This window comes from Dipodomys spectabilis, unplaced genomic scaffold, assembly GCF_019054845.1.
Source record: "Dipodomys spectabilis isolate Male_0828 unplaced genomic scaffold, ASM1905484v1 ptg000057l, whole genome shotgun sequence".
Taxonomy (NCBI): Eukaryota; Metazoa; Chordata; class Mammalia; order Rodentia; family Heteromyidae; genus Dipodomys; species Dipodomys spectabilis.
This window is the reverse complement of record NW_024870734.1, coordinates 3,728,855-3,750,082: the sequence shown is the minus strand read 5'-3', so window position 1 is coordinate 3,750,082 and position 21,228 is coordinate 3,728,855. Positions and strand designations below refer to the sequence as shown.

The following is a 21,228-nucleotide window of genomic DNA, read 5'->3' as shown; positions in this document are numbered from 1 at the left end:
ATATATATATATATATATATATATATATATTAGACATGTATACAAATATTTTTTCTATTGCAGGGCCTTAATTCAGACCCTGGGAACTTTAGCTTGAAAATTATTTCCTCAAGGACAGGGAGCTTAGCCTTCACCCAAGGTGCAAAATAGTTACTTGGACAGTGAGCTCAAATCCCAGCAATGGCAAAAATACTGGCCCCAGTTCCAAGACAGTGACTTAATATTTGTAACAGAAACAGTTATGTTTATTCAGTTCCATACTGAACACTGAAAAAAAATCAGTGTAGAATTTTCTACAGCTATGCAGACATCCATCTCTTACCCCCAAAGTGCTTCTTGAGCACTACATAATTTTTTGTACCTTTTTAATTTTTAAACTGTTGTGCAGAGGGGTCACAGTTACATGACCAAAGTAGTGAGTACATTTCGTATTGAGCATTGTTGCTTCCTTGTTTGTTTTTCCCCTACCATCCCTTCCCTACCATCTTCACAACTAACTTTCCTGCTGAGGTCAGTGACGCATTTATTTTTGGCTTGGCATGGGGTTTGAACTCAAGTAATGGCAACTCTGCACCTTTCGTCACATTGTTACAGATTCATCAAGACTCTGAGTTCAAATCCCAAGCTAGGAAAGAAAAAGCAAAAATTGCAAACCAAGGAGCTTTATTATTTCAATTTAGTTCTGAGTATTTTGCCATATTCAGGTCATGGCAACTTTGACTCAGCTTCACTCTCCTTAGGCTGGGGTGCACCCTTGGGACCCAAAGCTGATCCTGGAACCCTAGGTCCAGAGGGCTTGCAGGAAGAAAAAAAAAGCAGAAAAGCACAAAAAGTGGGGAGCTGTAGAGGGCTCATGGTTTTACAATTTTTTATTTGCACACTGACCATCCTCTGTCTGAATGACATGGTTTCAAAGTGGACCAGGCCTGCCATTGCTGATGGCTGGCAGGCTATCAGGGAAGCCATAAGCCAACATGTCAGCATAGGCCCAGGGTTCAAATCCTAATCCTTACACTTACCAATGGCAGGAGATCACAAGAGACTCCGTTCCTATGCATAAGAATACAGATTTAAAGAGTAATTCATACATTTGTCTAGTCTAAAATTGGATGCAATAATCCTAGGATGCTAATTGACCTTAATTAATAGTTTATTAAGCATGAAAAGAATAATATTGTTTCAATGGAGATAAAATAAATACCTAAGAGTTGGTAGGAACATAATAGATGTCATTTAGTCATAGACAGACAGCTCTGGAACTCTTTAACCATATATATTTATTTGTATGCCACCCTCTGCCTATCCATGTATTGCTGTTTTGGCCAAACTTGGGGCTTGATCTCAGTGCCTGGGACCACCTGACAGCTTAATTGGCTAGTGGCTTCTGTGCTCACACTCACCCAATCATGAATTGGGCCTGCTAGGCCCTGAGTTCAGATACCAGCACTGCCAAATATTTAATCTTTGAGTAAATAGCCGAGTGTGACACATGTTTTCCTTTTCTGGGAGAGTCCAGGGTGGAAGGCATGATAGAGAACACATCTACAAATTTAGATGGTATGTGATAGGATGTAAACAATGTAATAAATGCTATAGGTGTCAACAAGGTCAATAAAATAAATCATAAATAAATGAATAAAAACAGAAATAAAATGAATAACCACACTGAACATGATATGGACTGAACATCTGTGTGGAAGTATAAATCCTACCACACCAAACACGATATCTACTGAACATCTGTATATAAGTATAAATCCTGTCTTTAAAATGTATACAAGGAGTGTGTTTTCCATGACTGAGGCTGGAGTTCAGCCCACCCCAATGAGAAAGCAATAGTGGGAAATCCTGAGATACTGGTTTCTGGACCAGGAAAAGTCATGGAATGTGATCGATCTCATCGAATGTATAGTTCATGCATGATGTGATTAGGAAGTGATAGGCAAGACTCATGGGGTATAGCTTATTTGTAAAGTAGTGTTGATTAAGCGTGACAATAATCATCACAGTCATGAAATGAAGGCATCTGGAAAGATCCAAGAATCAGTAGACAGATGGTAGATTGGATTCCATCACAGGTTATCGTCTCTCCAACTCTATACAAATGTGTACTTATTTGCATACTACCTTCAACTTATGAATGAATGACTGCTGTGTGTCCCCCCAACCCTACCTGGGGGTCCATCTCAGGTCCTGGGAACAGCCTTACTCCTTAGTGGCTCACAGGCTGGAGTGCTCACATGGACCCATTCGTCAATTTGGTCTGCTGGTCCCCAAGTTCAGATCCCAGCAGTTCCAAAAGATTCATCCTGATGTCAGTAGCCAATTGTTGCACCTGTGTTCCTTTCCTGTGCAAGTCCTGGGTCTCAACTAGGATGAAGAATGCATGAGCCACTCTGTGTCCATGAGAATTGGTTGTTATCATGTGAGCCCAGTTATACCTGTCATCATATACTGTAGAAAATACACAATACATCCATGAATAGCATACAAAATAGAATAACTACACTAAATGCACAATGCAGTCCACACACGGATTTGAATATACACCCCATGTTTAAATGATTCATTCAGGACAATTGTGGCCTCCCTGGTGCTCGATCTTTGTTCCTGGGTACTGACCAGATCCTTAGTGGCTCACAGTCTGGTGTGATCACGTGGACCCATTGGGCAGTTGGGCCTCCTAGGCCCAAAGTTCAAATACCAGCACTGCCAAAATTCACCCTGATGTGAGAAGCCAGCCATTGCACCAGTTTTCCTGTGCTGTGCAAGTCCTGAGTCTCAGCTAGGATGGAGAATGCATAGGCAACTCTATACTCATGGGAATAGGTTGTCATGCAGGTCACCACAGTTATATCTGTTATCCTATAATAAAGAAAATACACAATACATCAATGAAGAAGACACAAAATAAAGAGAATGACTACACTGAATGCAAGATGCTGCCCATCCATGTATGGAAATATAGATCCTCTGTTTAAATGATGAATTTATGACTATATTGGCGCCCACCAGGGCTTCATCTCAGGTCATGGAAATGGCCTACCGCCTTAGTACCTCATAGGCTGGTGTGTTCACCATGACCCATTCACCAATTGGGCCTGCTAGGGCTTGAGTTCAAATCCCAGCACTGCCAAAAGATTCACCATAGATTTGAGAAGCTAATCGATCCACCTGTCCTGTGAAAGTCCTGGGTCTTAGCAAGCATGGAGAATTCTATATAGACAAATCTGTAGCCATTCGAATAGGTTGTTATCCATGTCAGCATAGTTACATCTATCACCATACTCAATAAAATTCACAATACATCCATGAATAAAACACAAAATAAAAAGAATAACTAAAATGAATGCAAGATGCATACCAAACTTGTAGGTAAGAGAGATCCTATGTTTAAAAAAGGCGGGCTTGTTATTTTGTCCAGTGCTGGGGCTTCATATCAGGCTCTGCACCAGGCCTGACATTCTATTCTTCAAGGATGGTGAGATTTCCCTTCCCCCAAAGTTCAACAGAGCTACCCAGACCTCAGTTCAAATCTCAGCACTGACAAAAGATTCATTCTGTTGTCAGAAGCCAGTCGTTGAACATGTTTTCCTCTCCTGTGTAAGTCCCAGTCTTCCACTAGGATGTAGAATGCATAGGCAACCCTATACCTATAGGAACAGATTGTCATCCATGTCAGCACAGTTATACCTGTCACCATACTCAGTAAAATACACAATAACTCCATGAATTAGACACAAATTAAGGATAAGTGCACCCAATGCAAGATACTGCCTACACATGTATGTAAATATAGATCCCATATTTAAATTATGTATTTATGACTATCTGGACCTACCTGGGACTCGATGTCAGTTCCTGGGAATGGCCTATCTCCTTCGTTGCTCACAGGCTTGTGTCCTCACCTTGACCCTTTCCCCAATTGGGCCTGATAGACTCTGAGTTCAAATCCCAACACTGCCAAAAGATGAATCCTGATTTGAGAAGCCCATCGATTCACCTGTTTTCCTGTCCTGTGAAAGTCCTGGGTCTCAGCTTGGATGGAAAATGCATAGGAAACCCTATAGCCAGGGCATTAGGTTGTCTTCCATGTAAGCATTGTTATATCTGTTACCTTACTCAGTAAAATACACAATACTTACATAAGACAGAAAATAAGGAGAAAAAGTACTCCAAACGTAAGATGCTGTCTACACATATATGTAAATATAGATCCTATGTTTAAATTATTAATTTATGACTATCGTGGCCCACCCTGGGGATCAATGTCAGTTCCTGGGAATGGCCTAACACCTTTGTTGCTCACAGGCTGGTGTGGTCACCTTAAACTATTCACCAATTGGTCCTGCTAGGCCCTGAGTTCAGATCCCAGCACTACCAACAATTGGATCATGCAGTAAGAAGCCAAGTGTGAAAATTTTTTCCTTTTCTCTGAGAGTCTTGGGTGTCAGGCATGATGGAGAACATGTCTACAAATTTAGATTAGATTCCATATGATAGGATGTCATCAATATAATAAAGGGAATGGGTTTCATCATAATAAAATCAATGGTAAATAAATGAATAAAACAAAAAGTACAAGGAACAACCACACCTAACATGTATGGACTGAACATCTATAGGTAACTACAAATCCTGTATTTACAATGTATATAAATAGTATGTTTTCCAAGGCTGGGGCTTGAATTTTGGCTTAGAGTACCAGCCTGACTTTCTTATCTTCAAGTACGGTGAGCTTCCCCTTCTTCCACAGTGCTGCAGATTTACCCAGACTCTGAGTTCAAATCCAAACACTGGCAGAATAAACGGGGTGAATTGCAAGCCAGGAAGCTAATCTCTTTTAATTATTTTTTGCTCAGCAGGGGGCTTGAACTCAGGTTGTGGTAATTCTGCCTCAGCTTCGATCACCCTATGCTGGGGTGCAGCCACTGGACCCAGAGTAGATACTGGGATCCTAAACCCCCAGGCCTTGTGTGGCAAAAATGTACAGAAAAAATGCAGCAAGATGGACTTTATATGTTTTCTTCCCTTGCACGGTAACCCTCCTAGGTCTGAATGACACTGTTGCAAAGGGTACTTCATCTTGGATTGGTGAAGGTTGTCAGACTATTGAGGAAGTCATAGGTCCACATGGTAATGTAGGCCCTGATTTCGAATCCCAGTCCTGACACCAATCAATGGCAGGAGATACTAAGAGACTCGTTCCCATCCATGGGAATAACAAGGTAATATTATCAATGAGTTGATGGTGAATGACGCTCCTATAAAATTAGACAGCATCATTTCAGGAGACTGATTTTATTTAATATTTATGAAGCATTAAAAGAATACTATTACTTACAGAATGCAATATTTTCAGAATATTGATTGATTTACTTAATAGTTTGTTAAGCATGAAAGCAATAACATTAATTACACGGAGGCATTATAAATTCCCAAGAATTGGTAGGAATGTAGTCTGTATAACTGAATAATGTATAGACATCTCTGGCACTCTATAAAGATATATATTTATTAGTGTACTACCATCTGCACGTCAATCTGTTCTTATTTTGTCAACCGCTGTGGCTTGATCTCAGGTACTCGGAACTGCCTGTCAGGTCAATTTGCCACAGGATGGCAGGCTGACACTCACCCATTCATGAATTTGGCCTTGTAGGATGTGAGTTCAGATGCCAGCACTCCCAAAAAATGAATCGTGTAGTAAGAAGCTGATGGTGACATGTTTTCCTTTTCTGTGAAAGTCCTGGGTGTCAGGAAGGATGTGCAATACATATGCAAACCTATATCCTATGTAACCAATGGAATCACTGTTCTATGTGTCATAATAGTCAATAAAATGAGTAGCCAATACATGAGTAAATCAAAAAATAAATTAAGTAACTACACTGAATGCAATATGGAATCAACATATGTATATAAATATAAATCATATATTTAAAATGTACACAAATAGGATGTTTTCTAGTGGTGGGCATCGATTTCAGGCCCAAGGAACAGACTTGAATTTCTTGAATTCAAGGAGGCAAGCTTCCCCTTCCCACACAGTGGAACGGCAGGGTTACCTAGACCATGAGTCCAAATCCCAGTCCTGGCAGAAAAATAAAAGGCATTTCCATGCTATGTGATGCCCAATTCGTAGGTATTTCATTTGCACTCTATTTAATGAAGGTGAATGTTTAAATTCTTCATAAAGTATTAATATTGACCAGTGTCCTATAATGTAATTGTGTATAATTTTATCCTCGAATCACTCAAGTACTGCCCATTTAAACATGACATACATCACATTCCTTTGGTAATCATATGAATAGGAATGAGTTTCATAGGATCTCCTGCCATTTGCTGGTGGCAGGGCCAGTATTCAAACTGTGGGCTCTAGCTCCTCCCAATTAAACCTGAGGATAGGGAACTCACAGGCCTGTCCAAGAACATCAGCAAAACCAATGATTAGCCAGACATCAGTGGCTTTCATCAGTTCTCCTTAAAACTTACAAGGCTGTGAAAGGAGGATCATGGTCAAAGTCACCCTAGGCAGGAAAGCCCTTGAAACTCCTGTCCAACTTGTGCCAACAAAGCCAGAAGTAAAGCCATGTGGCTCCAGTGGTAGAGAGCTAGCCTTAATCTAACGCAACTCACAGATTGTGCCCAGATCCTCCATTCAAGGTTTGGGAACAAACAGACACACACAACAATCTGTGCAGCCATCCGGCTAAAGCAGGTAACCCTCTTGTCCCCAAATGGATTGGACAGAGTTCTCTGGGAAAGGGGCTGCCGTCATTTTGACTCCACCCATTCTGCCTGCATCACAGGATTCCAGCCACACCCCCATTGTTTTATGGTTCTTTCTGACCAATGGGATACAAGAATGGTGGCCACGCCCACATTCCATGCTGCCCAGTAGCACCATGATTCCCTCTGTTTGTTGACACCACTACCAGCAGTTAAGGAAGGTAGAGGTGGCTGAGTGGTGAGCAAGAGACTCTAGGCCTACAAGGAGAGGCCTTCCTCAGGACCACCATGTGCCTGCCTGAGTCCCGGCCCCCTCCCCACCTTCCCCATGGAGCAGCATTTCAAACCTGGTGCTGCGGGCTCAGACCCATGGTTTCCTCAGGCAATGGTGCAATGGTGTGCCACAAGCCAGCTTGCGGCCCTAACCTGGTCCTGGCTCCTCTGTCCTCTGCTCAGGGCCTGAGTGTCTGTCATGCCTCTGCCATTGCTGCTTGCCCCACCTAGAGTAGCTGCCAACAGCTTCTGCCAGCAGCACATGTGAGTGGCTGCCACACATCCCCGCACCCTGGGACCCCATATCTCCTCCATCCGACCCCGACCCGCACCTCCCCTGTGCCCCACACTCTGGCCCACGCCCTGCCACAAATGTGCCCGAGGGGAGGGGGTGGGTGTTGACCCGAAGATCCTACCCCCATCCCCAGAGGCTAGTCTCCCAGGAAACGGGGAGATGCAGGGTTGGGTGAGGAGTGGGCGCCACAGAGCCCCTGACCTGTAGCAGTGGGAGCCACACAGCCGCACATCTGCACCCTTCCTCTCCATTGTGAGAACCCGGTGGCTTTAATCAGAGGTGTAGAGCAGCATATATGCACCTGCCTTCTGGAGTCTTTTCCTTTTTTTCTGGGGATAGGAGGTGTTGGATGCAGATTATTGACACCTTGCTGTGTGAGCCCTTGTCTTCTGTGCTCAGTCAAACTTTCACCTGAAAACAGAGAGACAGAGACATAAAGAGACAGAGAGAGAGAGATCATCTTTTTCCTTGTACAGCCTGACTGTGCTCAGGTTTGTGATCAGTTGGCAAATTGCAGGTGTTGAATGGATGAAACTTCTGTCACCGGTCTGAATGTGTGTGTGTGTGTGTGTGTGTGTGTGTGTGTGTGTGTGTGTGTGTGTGTGTGTAGAAGTGGGTTGTAACAAGGAGGCCAAATGCTTTGGTAACTTCTACCTGCTATCTTTGATGCATGTATGGGATTCACAGCTGAGGTCGGGGGCCTGGAAAGGTGAGAGGCTTGAAGGAGACACAGCACTGTTAAATTACAAGAACAAGGGATCTGTGTGCAATGGAGCTGTGTACTATTTTGGGCCTGGTTGGTGGCACTGGGAGCTTTGGAGGACCTGGGAGTGCGGCCTGCAGGGGATGGCTTCCCAGGGGGACATAGAGCATGACCAACACTTAGTAAGGATATGAGTTCTGCTAGTATGGAGCGCAACAGCATAGGTCAGACTCTGGGTCTTCTCATCATGACGTCTGATGGGTGAGGTCAACCCTATTTTAAATGTTGAGCTGTGATCTTCAGATCTCAGCCCCCTAAGTACTTAGGATTATAGGCATGAGCCTCTGGCACTGGGACTCTGGTTCTTTTTGGTATATTAGGGTTTGACCTCAAGGCCTTAGGCTTGCCAGTTAGGTCTTCTAACATGCGAGTCAAGCTTTTCTGTCTTGGGCATTTCTGAGATGGAGAATTAATATATGCTCAGTCAAGGCTGGATCATGGTCCTCCTATCTGTGACAAGCATTAGCCACCAGGCCCATTCTTCTGTAGTTGGAATGGTAGACATGTAGCGCCACACTCAGTCATTGGTTTAGATGGATTGTCCCAAACTCAGTCCACGGCAGCAGATTCTTGACCAGAGGTGAAGCTCTGGGTTGGGCCTCAACCATTGGACTTTAATCTCCTCATGGCACAGTTGTGAGGAAACAAGAGATTAATACAGAGGGATCTCTAGAGCAGGGACAGGCACAGAGGAAGAGGCCATCTGATACTGTTCTTGGCAATTCTGTGAGCATATGATAGGAAGATACCCGGAAAGATCTCAGATGGTGTGTGTTATTAATGGTGCAACAGGTATGGGATTATGAAACAAAACATAGCTCTCTTTATTTATTATCCTATCCTCATGAGTAACGGGATCTTTCACTTTGTTCAGTTTTAAAGCTTGGGATACTGGGGCACAGATAAGCCGGGTGACCTACTAATGACTCCCAGCTGACAGGAAGCTCGGCCTGACTTCTCTGCCATGCTCCCTAGGACAATGGGTGCTATTCAGTCCACATTTTGTGGTGGGAAGTCCACTTCTTTTCAGTCATGGGGCTTGAACTTTGGGCCTGGGGCAGCTCCGCGAGCTCCTCAGCTCAAAACTAGCACTCTAACACTTGAGTCACAGCACTACTTCCAGTTTTCTGGTGGTTCTTTGGAGATAAGAGTCTCAGAGGTGTTCCTGCCTGGGATGGCTATAAACCCCGATCTTCATATCTCAGCCTTTATTGTACTTAGGATTATAGGCCTGAGCCACAGGCACCTGGTTTAAGTGTAATTCTGACATTCTTTCTTTCTCTTTCTCAGCATCACCATGTGGTTAGAACCAAGGTGGCCCTCTCATTCTGGAGGTAGGCTGTGGGTAAGGAGCTGTCTCACTCTGTTGTACAAGCACCATGAGGTAAGTCCCTCTGTGCCCTGGCTACACTCTGACAGTTATGCATTGTCCATCTAGCCTTACTGGACTCCGTACTGTGTTCAATGCACTTTTCTAGCAAAAATTACTGATTAAAATTATAATACATAGTTACAGAATGAAAATGTAATGCCACCTTAAAAAAGTCATTTAGGGTTTTGGGAATGTGGTTTCATGGTATGGTGATTGCCTAGCATGCATGAAACCTTGGGTTCAATTCCTCAGTACCACATAAATTGTATAGGAAACACTGGAAGTGGTCCTGTGCCTCAAGTGGTGGAGGGTTAGCCTTGAGGGAAAAAAAAGCTGAGGAATAATTCCCAAGCTCTGAGTTCAGTCCCAGGACTGCCAAAACAACAACAGCAACAACAACAACAATTTAGTTAGTAAATGCAAAATAAAGAACCCATATTTGGAATATATAATTGCTTCTTCCATACTAATACCTGACAATAGTCCCTAATTCATGTACTTTGCCTATGTTAGGATACTGTGTTGAAAGGATGTTTTGTTCATTACTCACGGCAATTAATGCCGGGAATGTGCTTAGATGTCAGGTGAAGTTTAATACTGGAAAATTAAAAGATTCCAGGCTTTTGAGTGGGGTCACTGCTAATCACAATGAGAAGGATAGTCTAAGTGAGATTTGGGAACTATTTTGGCTAGTCATCACACCAAAAAGGCAAAGGCTAATTAACAGTTGTGACAGAAGAGAAGGAATAACTCCAGATGGAAAGAATAAATGATAGTAACTAAGGTATAGCAGAAACCGTTCTAGGGAACCATGTTTGGTTATTGAAGAACTAGTTATCAGCTAGGCTTATTCCTCATTGCCTTTAGCATTCAAAATCTCCTAGGCTAGTTCTTAATCTCTGTGTGATAAATGTATCTTCTTCTATGCTGTTCTTTCATACCTGTTCTCCTTTGCTTTCTAAAAATCTGTCTTTCTATACTTCTCTATGAACATTTCCTGATACTAAATACACCTACAAAGATGAAAGTGGATGCTAATGTAAGAGTCCCATAACTCATGAGTCATTAATGTAACAAAATGGAAAAGGAGGACATATTTATTGCTACTTCAATTTTTCTGAAAAGCTGCAATGCCACATCATTTGGTTCAGATTTCCATTCTTTGTCTACATAGTGACATTAAGTGCACATAAATGCAAATATGAGCCGGGTGCTGGTGGCTCATGCCTGTAATCCTAGCTACTCAGGAGGTTGAGACCAGAGGATTGTGGTTCAAAGCCAGCCTGGTCAGGAAACACTGGTCCATGAAATACTTATCTTCAATTAACCCCAGAAACCCGGAAGTGGTGCTGAAGCTAAAGTGGTAGAGTGCTCAAGTTGTGGTGAAGAGCTGTGAGCCAGTGCCCAGGATCAATGTTCAATCCCCACAACCAACAAAAAAGTGCAAATATGGCTTTAAGTTTCCCCCAAAGGAATGATGAAGTCAATTGTAATCTTCCCAAATGATTTAGTAGTGCACCTACTTTCGCTGAGTTATTTGTTATGGCTTCTTTGCTAAACATATTCTCTCCTTTAAAAATTGTCAAATATTAGCTTTATAATAAACTTCATCTAATATTTCTTGGTTCAAAAGAGAAGTCTATACAGTTGATGTCACTTAGCTTTCTTATTGTCTTATTTTAAAGCCAACCCAGGCAAGAGAATCTGTCAAACACTTATCTGTAATTAAACACCAAAAAAGCCAGAAGTGGAGTTTTGGCTCAAGCAGTGGAGTACTAGCTTTGGGCCAGGTGTGAAAGAAAGACAACTGTTCAGGGACAGGGGCCAGTCTCTGAGTTCAAGCCCCAAAACCAGCACAAACTAAACAAACAAGCAAAAAAAACAAACCCTGGGTATTTCTTTGGGACTCTCCTTATAATAGTGGTGGTCTGAGAAGAGACTCCTTTTGCTGATCATACTCACTGGATCATGCTTTTTTGGAATCCTTATTGCTATGGAAAACTCATGACCAGACTAAAGGAATTGATAACTGATTCCTGCACCAAGAGAATCATCTCAGGTGTGAAACATCCATCCATAAGACACTTTAAAACCTCCATATCTTTGCTTCTTTGCAGTAGAACACTTTTAAAAAAAGTTACTTCCTTTTGTTCTATGCTGGCCTTCAAATGGCATATTGTTTCCTGTTGTAATACTCTCAACCAGAAGTTTACACACAAATTTTATATGAGTAAAGGACACACTCAAAAAAAGTCAGGGACAGAGTTTCCTTCCAGCCTTGGATTCTTTTCTTGTACAGTAAAAAGGAAAGCAATAGTTAACTTGAACTTTATCATTTCTCCATGTTCAATTCCTTTCCTGGGATCAGTTTCCACATCCAATAACAGTTACTTCCACTTATTTCCAGTAACAATCTATGGTGCTGCTACAGAAAATAATGACTGTTTCCTGGCTTCATTGAAATAGCACAAGGACACTTTTGGACATGAGGTAACAGGTGTTTCAGAGACAACTTAGTAAAGAGAAATGCAATTTAAATTGCTTATTAATACATTATCCATGAGAACATTTTGTTCAAACTTCTTATGTGCTCTGTAAAGTAAGGTGAATTTTAAATGGGAGGAAGGTTCTCAGATCATTTTTTGTGAGTCTATGTGCTGTGCATTAATTTCCCAAATGTACATGAGTTAACAGTAAGAGAAACAACAGCAATTATAGGAGAAAAAGAAGTTCTGTGTTTATGTATAAGTGTTCAATACAATATACAAGACTCTACAATTAAAAAAACATTGAAACAATAATGCCAAGTCCAAATCTACAATAATGTAGATTTATGCGAGTGATATGGAGAAAGCATTACTCCTAAGTGGAACATGAAGCATGAGGCCACTCCCTTTCTAAATCACGCTTGATAATCATGAAAATGTGCAAAAAGGAGGATGGAAGAATGATTCTGTTTCCAATGTAAGCCAGATATGGAAGAATAGACTTAACTGGAAAAAAAGAGTCCATCTGAGAGAACAGGAATTATACTAGCAATGAACCTGGTGGCTAGGATCACATTTCTTTTTCTTTCCTTTTCTTAAATTCTTTTTTTTGTTGTTGTTGTTGTCCGTGGAAAATGAAATATAGGACAGGGCCCTGTCCCTCTGAAATGCAGCTCAAGGCTAGTGCTTTTCCACTTGAGCCACAGCGCCACTTCCAGTTTTCTGGTAATTATTGCAGAAAAGAGTCTCCAGGACTTTCCTACCCATGCTGCCTTTAAACCCCAATCCTCAGATCTCACAACAACTTGGTTTATGATCACATTTCTAACAGTGTACACTCAGGATATGTAATGTAAATGTTCATCTATCTTTATATGAATTCTTGAGTTAAAAATCTGGGCTACAGGTTAGACTTTACACTCACAAAAGTGTTTGAAGTTTAAAAGTTGATACTCCTGGAAAAATAAAACCTAAGAATGTAAAGGAGTCTGGGAAGTTCAATTTGCATCTGGCTTGGATAGTATAGGCTTTAAGACACTACCTATAATTAACCAGCCAAAAGCTGGAATACCAGTCACGAGCAAGATTGCTGAATAACACCTTTAGGTTTTTGCATACATACATACAAACATACACATACACACAGAGGCACTTATATGTGCACACAAAAATACACAAATGAAACAACTCTCAGAATATGTAGAAAAGTTAGAAAAAATAGAAAATAGGTCCTGAGTAAGACTAGAATCAAGTGATAATTTTTAATATTAGAAAGCCCTCAAGTGAACTTTCCCCCAGAAGTTGAGAATATTACAGAGGTAGGGACCAAAGATAGTAAGAGAGTCAAGCAATCATTATTAACGGGATAGGATCCATGGAGGAATGAGTCAGGGAACCCTGCAGGTGCATCTGAAAATGTTTATATCCTGTGTCAAATGTTAAAACATCTTTGAAAATAGTACATAAACAGTCAGAGCAGTCAGTCTAGTGGATAAGATCATAGAAGTTCAGAATTGCTAGTCTGTTTCTAGATTAAATAAAGAAAATATGGCAGGGCAATGTGATACAAGCCTGGAATTCTAGCACTCAGACAGGAGATTAGAGAGTGGAATTACATAACGATACCTTCCCTGGACCAGGTAAAATAATTTTGTCTCAGTAAAACAAACCAAACAACAAGAAAGGAATACACAGTTGTAAGTTTGGCCTAATTTTGTCATTATGTTTTGAGAAGTCAAGTTTCCTATTGAATGCAACTCATATATATCCTCACTTGTGTTTTAAATGCTCTCATCATTACAGAACATCCCTAGATGCAAGATAGCTCATGATTACCATCCAAAAATTTGCAAAAGTAATTAAGTCTCATTCTGTTGGATTCCAAATAAATGTTGAAGGATTACAAAAGCTGAAGTCTGGAGAAATAGCAAAGTTCGTCTAATGAAGGACTTTGTAGGCCTTGTTAAATTAGAATTTAGATTTAAAATATATTTTTTGGTTTTGTTTGTAATTTCATATTCTATAGGATACTACAAAATTCTTTTTAAGTAGAGGGATTAATTGAAAAATTCACAAATGATTCTGGCATTCTATTTGCGTAGATATTCTTTCAAGAGAGTTATAATTAGAACATAGTTAATAGATAATTCGCACAGTTCATGTATACCATGTTAATGTGAATAATCTAGAGAGAATTGCCAACAAATGGATGACATTAATTTATACATTTAGAAAAACCAATTTTTTAAGGGTTTGGTTTAATATGGTATGAAGATAGTAATCGTGTGACATCTTCTTCCTTCTTCCTATATGTAACACAGGAAGCCATTTCCTTATTTACGTGCCTCTGTATACATGGAGAAAAATGCTGGCTTTGGGGTTTGTTTTCAATTTTGTTTTTGTTTTATTGGTTCGTCCTAGAGCTTGAACTCTTGGCCTGGACAGTGTCTCTGAGCCTGTTTATGCTCAAGGCTCATGCCCTACCACTTCAACCTCAGGGCCACTTGAGTCTGGCTTTTGTGGAGAAGATTTTTGGAGGTAAGATTCTAAGAAACCTTCCTGCCTGGGTGGGCTTTGGATCATAATTTTCCTATCTTAGCATAGTGAATATCTATGATAATTAAAAAAGTATAAATACAAATAATATTTGCAAGTGTTCTGATCTCAGGAATACCAGTAGAGGAAAAATGATGCAGCTCAGTTTATTGTGTTCTTTTCAGAACAAGGAGGGTGTCACATTAGCAGAGGTGTAGTATTTTTCAAAATAGAGATAAGGTATTCATGATGTGAATTAAGGAATTTTAAGGTGTCCCTTGCAAGTTGGAAACTGTTGGGCTAGGATGACTTTATGGCATAAATCTTGGGATTGATGGTCATAGAAATAATAGCTTACTCATAAACAATTGCTTACTATTGAAGGATTAATGATTACACATGCTTCACAGTTTTATCCTCTACCAGAATGTGGCTATTTTTCTGTTTAGTTCTCAATCTGTAATACCCTATTGGAAACTGCATCTATTGCAGAATTACATAACATGCAAACAGATACTGTTTTGAATCTCTTAGGAATGTTGAGAATTTAAAAATGAGTAGCTATTAATCATAGGAATCTTGAAGAACACATATATTCTGTCCTCTTAACAACTTACTTACTTTTAAAAGTTATGGGTTTCCATAGCATTAAACTGTTTTCTGTTTTAGAATGAGAAAGTACTAAATTTATTCTTTTTTGAAAAATTTGGCAAGTATATTGTGAAAATATTGTTTACTTGGATAACATTCAAGTTGATGACCCTCTGATAAAGAAGGGGTAGTTAATTCAAATTAGATGCCAAATATTATTGATTTTTAAAATGTTACTGCATAAAGAATATTATTTACTGTGCCAATACAGTGAAATTATATTTTATGCAGCTTATTTTTTCAATTTTATTATAAAAATGATGTACATTGGGGTTACAGTAATTGTAAGGTATTAAATCATAACTTTTCAAACTTGATAACCCTCCCTCATTTTTCTCACAGTTTTCCTTCACCCTTTCACCCCTCACAATTGTAATGTACAGTTCCAACATATTGTCTTGTGAGTATTGTTATTATATTGGTTTGCCTTTGGTCCTTTGTCTCACCATTATGTTTTTTCTTTTCCCTTTGCTAATCAAGGTAAATGTATACACAATACAAAATGAAATACAGCAGGGATAAACCATAGGGGAAAACCCAAAGAAAACAGAATTCACATAGTTCATCAAAAACAACAACCACAAATGAAAAAAAAATCTGGTTCCATATCTTGGAATTCATTTTGCTTAGCATCAGTTATATGGTTATATATACGCATAACAAAGCCACTGGAAAATAATAGTTGCATTGATAACATGCTGAAAAGAGCATGTTAACATTTTGATGGTAAAGGTGGAATTAGGATTGGTGAATTCGTGGTTCTAATAAAGGATTTTCAAGGGTTTTAAAGTTATGACAGGTAAAATATAATTGTTCAAAATTTTTAACAACTTAGCCTATTAAGAAAATTTTAAATTGCCTGGAAGAATAGGCTTTCATGCAAAGAAATCCAAGGAGACTTAGTAGAGAGGGAGCAATGTGGATGAAGATGGCTCTTTTTCACACTAAACAATCAGACCTTAGAAGCCTTGCTGTAAATCCTATAGGTTCCCTTGAGAATTATCCTTACCCAGGAACTATATTCTCACTGTTTGAAACAAGGTTGTATTGGAATTTAAATTAAAAGTTCTTAAAAAAATGAGGCATCAAAATTTGTGAATTTACCTTTAATTATCAAACATTAATTCTCTGAAAGAGATAATTTGAGTCAAAATATTTAGGGAGAAAGTGACCTCCACAATGAAAGAAGGTGTTGGGATTACACCTTTCTGTTTGTAACACTTTCCACAATGTCTTTGGACGGGAAGCAGTGAAACACAGACAAAAATCTGATTGGATACTTCAAACCAATGATTTCACATTTCTAAGTGGCTCACAAAAAATAATACTCTTATTAATATGAGATAGTGAAGACATCTTTTATTACATGTGCCTAAAAGTTCAGAAAAGAATTGAGCAAATGGAAAAGTTAATAAAAAAAAGTTTTCTTAGAAGCCTTAGCTAAGTGTATTGTTTTCTGCAGTGAAGGGAGGCCAAAACTTTTTAATATAAATTGTGTTAGTATTTTTACTCCATAAAGTGATTTTACAGAGCCCATTTGTCTCACTATAATGCAGAACTGATTGAATGAAGACATGAAAATAAATTCCACATCCAAATGAGGCAACTTAAAGAGTTTTAAAAGAGAAATAATGAAGATGTAGCAGTGGTGGAGCCTGTATGCCTCTTCAGCTAAACTAGACTTGAAGCCAAGAAGCTGTGATTAATTGGAACTCGGCAAGAGCTAAGAGAAGGACATAGAAGTAGGACATAGAAGCATTGTCCTTTTGTAACAGACACTTTCTACCAAGGTATGGGTGATTTAACTCTATTCTCCTCCATACATCTTGGTCAACAAATTCAAGACCAAGAGAAAAATAATCTATTGAAATAATTTTGCATAGAATAACTTCACTGTTCCTGATATGGTATCTAAGGTGAATCTTAAGAGAGAAGATAAAAGTGCAGTATTTTTTTGTTTCTTCTAAGCATCTTGTTAGCAAAATATATTTTTGAGGTTAGACAATTCTGATTGAACCAACAAGTGATGTAGTACTTTTTATTGTGGGCACTTTAGACAGAAGAAGTCTTTCAAGGTAAAAGAAAAAAAAAATACAGGCAAATATTTGTGATCACAGCCTCTTGGACGGTTTTCTGGAGACAAAGTTTAGCATTAGATTTCTCCTCATTAACATAGATGTTGTTTCATGGCAACCAAATGCAAGAGGGAAGTTCAATGGACTCACCTGGCCAATTAAACAGCATGAAAGAAGAAAATGACAAATAATATTTAATGAAATAATTTTGACCAATTACTTTGTCAGAAGAAAAAGGAAAAATATAATTCAAAATCAATTGACTTAAAAGTATGAAGAAAGAGTAGTGAAGAGAGATTAGAGAAAATATAGAGGACTGTTTTCTCTCCAGTGGAGTAATAGGTTCTTATCTTGTTTCTTCCATCCTACCTCACAAGCTACCAAGTGTGTCTTAGGACTGGATTATCCAGTTCAGACCGAAAACTCATAAGAAGAAAGATACTGTTTAGAGCAGATGTAGGTGATTTATAACCTTAGACAATCTATTTAATTCTGTTCAAAATTCTCCCCTATCCCAAACTTCCCTCTTTGAACAGCTTTGTTTGCTTTTCCCAAGACTGCCCTTCATTAACTGATTCAAATTTTGAGAGGTCATATTCATACTCTCTAGAGATTGCTGTTTGGTTGTGATTTTTGTGTGTTTTTGTTTCTTGTGTTTTTTAACTGAATTTTAAAAGGTTGTGCAATTGTGTTACAATTAAATATATCCAATTGTCCAATGATCCTAGATCAGAGTCACTCCTTCCATCATTCTCAACCAACCCTTTCTCCAAGATTTATTTCTAATTTACCACTTCCTTCATCATATGTGTACATTAAGTATTCTAACTGTACTTGCCCCTTGTTCATTTTGCATTCATTCTATGTCTTTTCTATAATTCCTCTCTGGTTTCAACTTCCTGATAGTCATTCTGTTAAACTATCTGTTAATACTTTGACAGGTTTATATACATTCCATGGAGTCTCAATCCTGCATATTCTTGAACTGATGACAGCTTATATTACCATAATTCATTCATCTGCAGCAACAATTTGCAAGACTGGAGACGTGAAGCACCTAAACATGATTTTATTCTCACCCATTTGGAAGATTAATCTTTAGTCAAAAAGAAAGTTAAAAAATAGTTTAGAATGTATTCCTAACTATGAATTTTTATAAATGGCTTTGTACAATGGTGTGATTCTTTTATTTTACATGGAATAATATTTTCTACTACCCATAAGTTTTGGAAAAAGAAGAAAATTGAATTTATTCCTAGAGAGGAATATGATAGAAATAGAAGACAGATATTATTTTTGTCATATCTCTGATGAGTACCCATATTCAAGACTTAAAGTCATATTTCTTACTATGTTAGACAGAGGGAAAACATAAAATAACATATGATAAGGCAAATATTTGTGATTTTAAAAAATGTACCTTAATAAATGATGAAATTTATTAGGTAACGTTTGGGTTTTTAATTTAGGAGGCTGATCCATTTAACACACTTCCGGAAGGCTCTTACTGAAAAACACAAATTGTGGGTGGTACTATTTCTACACTTTAATGAATGGTTGAACATGTTTGGCATTAGTGCTGTGTAAATAATTCAACTCTATTGTAACTTGCTCCCTATACTTGTAAAACTTGTAATGTCACTAAGTATCACCAACTTGTCTAATGTTATTTTGGCGAATGTGATTTCAAAAAGTTTATTTGAAAAGGAATACACTTTTAGGGGATTAAATGTAGATTATCATTGGTTTGAGAGCGACATTTTTATACCACAGAAACATGTTTTACTGAAGTCCCAGTGTTTGAGGCACTCTTTAGTGCTTCCAATGTTTTTCTGAATTACATTTGAGCTCTAAGTCAAGATTTCAGGGTTTTGGTAGACCAATTATTGATCTATCCTCCCAGGAACTATTTTTTGGCCCACTTATGTTGGAATAAAATCTTTCGTTAATAATAGGTGAGGGGTATTAAAAATAATCTTATGACACTTTGTGAACTTGTTCACTTATATGGACTGGTCATCTGTAAGTTGAATGTTTAAATTACAGTACTTTCTCTCAAATTTTGCTATCTCATCCTTCATTTTAAGTAGCCTTGTATTTCACAATTGCTTACTGCTAATTCCTGCATCTCAAGGAATTGGGGCCCTGAAATATATAGGAAATGCGAAATTGAGATGGGTCTTTGTGTTGATTACTTTGTGTTGATATGTTGCATGGGCTTTGGTGAGAAGTTTTGCCCCTGTTATCTGATGATGCAGGTAACTGGGACCTGGGTTCCTAGGATGCATGGGTATTGCAGAAGAATAATATTTTTTAGACATCTTAGCAAAATTTGGGCATAATCAGTAGGAATGCTTCAGAAATATGGAGTAAAACAGTTTAGGACAAGTGAGTTAAAAGAATAAACAGCAGCAGAGTAAAATCCATTATTGATTAGAGGAAAACATTGTTTTTTTTTTACCATGTGGATTCAGAAGACAAAGAACAGTTAGAATGTATCACAAGTTTATACTAAAAACATTGCATTGATATTTTTATAGTCTAATATATATTTTAAACCTAATTATTTATATTCCAATCCTATTTATTGGAATAAATAAATATCAATTTATTTGTCAAATTATCAACTAATTCTAGTAAGTTTCATTGTGTGAAATATAAAATCAGCACATATAAATAAAAAATATATAACTATATATAATATAATTAAAAGGCACACGTTTTGTATTATTCTGTTGTAGTTACTGTACTAAAGGCAACTCTGTTTTATTCCATTATCTCTACTTCAGTGTTTGATAGAGTTAGACCTAAAGATTTACCATTTGTAGATTTACAGCATGGAGGCAAGAGGAAACACTGTGATTAAAACATTATCAATTTAATGCCTAATAACGAGGAGAAACATATGCACTTCTCCTGCAACTATGAAAATATTGGGTGATAAAAAGGCAGTAGTGTAAGTTCCTGCCTGGTTGGATGGTAGACAGGCCAGGACATTAAGTAATCATGCATATGAACAATTTTTTCACCTTCTTGGCGTTAGCTACTTTTGAAATGGAAGGTATAATAAACAATTATATTTTGATAAAATACCTTCTAGTCTGAACAGTTCTGTTTGAACTGTTCATCTCTATATGATCCCTTGTAACCAAGATTAGTTTTCTTCTAGTAAGACAATGTATGCTGTCAGAGTAAGATATTCTGGTTGGGCTGTTCCCACATGGAAGAAGTGTAAAGGCTCAGGTAGACATTTGTTCCTGTAATACCTCATTTGGGAAAATGTCAGCTTAAGAAGTTTAGAAGTAGCTCTTAAGCATCGCTTACTTTGAATCCATTAGGTCCGCAAAGCAAATTCAGTTGAATAAATAAGTATTTGAAAAAGCCATCACCTTTGGACCTATCTATAAATAATTGAGAGTATGATCAAATTCCAAATAAAAAGACTTAAGATAGTCATTGACAAAAAAATTTTGCAAATGTGAGCAATCGACTGATAAATATAAATTTTCCACTATTCACAGAGTTTTAGGGAAATAAGATCGATAGCTTTGTTAGGAACAATGAAGTTTCCTTGTTACAAGTATGCACCCATAGATATAAACCTGTATAAAGATTGCATGATTAACTACTTAAATTTAGAGGATACAACACGCTTCAGCAGCATGTATACTTAAATTACAATACAGAGATTAACATGGCACTTGCACAAGGATAATATGAAAATTTGAGAAGTATTCCATATTTTTCATTCTTCAGATACAAGAAATGAAAAACAGTTTTAAAAAGTTGATTACAAAATTACAAGTGTAACAACACACGTAATTCATATAATTTACATCGACATCAGTGTATTAAATCTTCACCTCAGAAAGGCGTTTTCATAGCATAAACTTTACAAATATTTTCAAATTAGACAACATTGTCATTTTATCCCAAATAAAAATAATATTAAATCCTAGAAAAAAAGGAAGCAAACTGTTTCTATATGGAATGCAATCGGAAAGGACACATTAATGAACCTATATATTATAAAATAATATAGA

At 38.2% G+C, this 21,228-nt stretch overlaps 1 pseudogene; it reads left to right on the top strand.

The window, feature by feature from the left end:
* The first annotated feature begins 20,834 nt into the window (after positions 1 to 20,834).
* On the top strand, positions 20,835 to 20,931 carry LOC122108340 (annotated as a pseudogene).
* Positions 20,932 to 21,228: the final 297 nt, after the last annotated feature.